The 2,580-nt window shown below is 35.9% G+C and overlaps 1 non-coding gene across 1 annotated transcript; it reads right to left on the bottom strand.

Annotated features, from left to right (window-relative positions):
• Positions 1-1,806: 1,806 nt before the first annotated feature.
• Positions 1,807-1,879, bottom strand: TRNAG-UCC (transfer RNA glycine (anticodon UCC)). The gene has a single exon. It is a non-coding gene; the product is annotated as a tRNA-Gly (tRNA).
• Between the last annotated feature and the right edge of the window lie 701 nt (positions 1,880-2,580).

Here is a 2,580-nt window from a genome sequence, read left to right as displayed (position 1 = left end):
TTGAATTATGGTTTTCTCAGGGTATATGCCCAGTAGTGGGACTGCTGGGTCATATGGTAGTTCTATTTTTAGTTTTTTAAGGAACCTCCATACTGTTCTCTCTAGTGGCTGTATCAATTTACATTCCCACCAACAGTGCAAGAGAGTTCTCTTTTCTCTACACCCTCTTCAGCATTTCTTGTTTGTAGATTTTTTGATGATGTCCATTCTGACCAGTGTGAGGTGATACTTCATTGTAGCTTTGATTTGCATTTCTCTAATGTTTAGTGATGTTGAGTATCCTTTCATATGTTTGTTGGCAATCTGTATATCTTTGGAGAAATGTCTATTTAAGTCTTCTGCCCATTTTTGGATTGGGTTGTTTGTTTTTTTTGATATTGAGCTGCGTGAGCTGCTTGTATATTTTGGAGATTAATCCTCTGTCAGTTTCTTCATGTGCAAATATTTTCTCCCATTCTGAGGGTTGTCTTTTGGTCTTGTTTATGGTTTCCTTTGCTGTGCAAAAGCTTTGAAGTTTCATTAGGTCCCATTTGTTTATTCTTGTTTTTATTTCCATTTCTCTAGGAGGTGGGTCAAAAAGGATCTTGCTGTGATTTATGTCAGAGTGTTCTGCCTATGTTTTCCTGTAAGAGATTTATAGTGTCTGGCTTTACATTTAGATCTTTAATCCATTTTGAGCTTATTTTTGTGTATGGTGTTAGAGAGTGTTCTAATTTCATTCTTTTCCATGTAGCTGTCCAGTTTTCCCAGCACCACTTATTGAAGAGGCTGTCTTTTCTCCACTGTATATTCTTGCCTCCTTTATCAAAGATAAGGTGACCATAGGTGCATGGGTTTATCTCTGGGCTTTCTATCCTGTTCCATTGATCTATATTTCTGTTTTTGTGCCAGTACCATACTGTCTTGATTACTGTAGCTTTGTAGTATAGTCTGAAGTCAGGGAGCCTGATTCCTCCAGCTCCGTTTTTCTTTCTCAAGATTGCTTTGGCTCTTTGGGGTCTTTTGTGTTTCCATGCAAATTGTGAATTTTTTTGTTCTAGTTCTGTGAAAAATGCCATTGGTAGTTTGATAGGGATTGCATTGAATCTGTAGATTGCTTTGGGTAGTATAGTCATTTTCATGATGTTCGTTCTTCCAATTAAAGAACATGGTATATCTCTCCATCTGTTTGTATCATCTTTAATTTCTTTCATCAGTGTCTTATTGTTTTCTGCATACGGGTCGTCTGTCTCCTTAGGTAGGTTTATTCCCAGGTATTTTATTCTTTTTGTTGCAGTGGTAAATGTGAGTGCATCCTTAATTTCTCTTTCAGATTTTTCATCATTAGTGTATAGGAATGCAAGTGATTTCTGTGCATTAATTTTGTATCCTGAAACCTTACAAAATCCATTGATTAGTTCTAGTAGTTTTCTGGTGGCATCTTTAGGATTTTCTATGTATAGTATCATGTCATCGGCAAACAGTGACAGTTTTACTTCTTTTCCGATTTGTATTCCTTTTATTTCTTTTTCTTGTCTGAGTGCTGTGGCTAGGACTTCCAATATTATGTTGAATAATAGTGGACATCCTTGTCTTGTTCCTGATCTTAGAGGAAATGCTTTCAGTTTTTCACCATTGAGAATATTGTTTGCTGTGGGTTTGTCATATATGGCTTTTGTTATGTTGAGGTAGTTTCTCTCTATGCCCACTTTCTGGAGAGTTTTTATCATAAACGGATGTTGAATTTTGTCAAAAGCTTTAATAATGACGTTTTAAACAACTACCTTTTTTTTTTTTGGCTGTTCCATGGGGCTTGTGGGATCTCAGTTCCCCAACCAGGGATCGAACCTGGGCCCTGTGCAGTGGAAGCGCAGAGTCCTAACCACTGGACCACCAGGGAATTCCCTAAACAACTACTTTCAGGATGCATTTAGCTCAGTGTATATGAGCGAATAAATGTGATAACATTCAGCAATGCATTGTGGTTACTATAGGACACTTGTAAATATTATTCTATTAATGCATATTTAACAAGCTCTTAACACAGTTATTTTAATGAATGGAAATGCTATCATTCTGTGATGCATGTAGTGAAATTTTAAGAACACGTCTTATAAAGATGTTTCTTACAAGCTACTTGATATTTTTCAGAACAGTGGTATTTCAGTGAAGGGAACTGATATCTGTTATCTAATACACATAGCGATGTGACTATAATCACATACCAAAGATGTTTCTAAACACCTTCTTGCAGGATGTGTTCAGCACAGTGTTATTTCTGTGAATGGAAGTGATACCCATTCTGCAATGCATGTATTTAAGTGCTTAAGAACATTTGTAATGAAGATGTTCTAATAAGCTACTTAAAAGCTGTGTTTCTGTGTTATTTCAGTAAATGGAAGTAATGCCCATTTTGTAATGTATGTAAAAGAGTTCAAAACACTTGCAATAAAAATGTTTCTAACAAGCCAATTACAAACTTGTCTGTGATCTCTCAAGTAATGGAAGTGATACACTTTCTGAAATGCATGTAGTGAAGTGTTTAAGAACACTTGGAGTAAAGATATTTCAAACAAGTGCTTATAAGTTACATTGATCACA

This window comes from Aethalodelphis obliquidens, unplaced genomic scaffold, assembly GCF_003676395.1.
Source record: "Aethalodelphis obliquidens isolate GAN/ISIS:26980383/991018 unplaced genomic scaffold, ASM367639v1 scaffold74, whole genome shotgun sequence".
In the NCBI taxonomy this organism is placed as follows: domain Eukaryota; kingdom Metazoa; phylum Chordata; class Mammalia; order Artiodactyla; family Delphinidae; genus Aethalodelphis; species Aethalodelphis obliquidens.
This window is presented reverse-complemented; position numbering and strand designations above follow the sequence as displayed.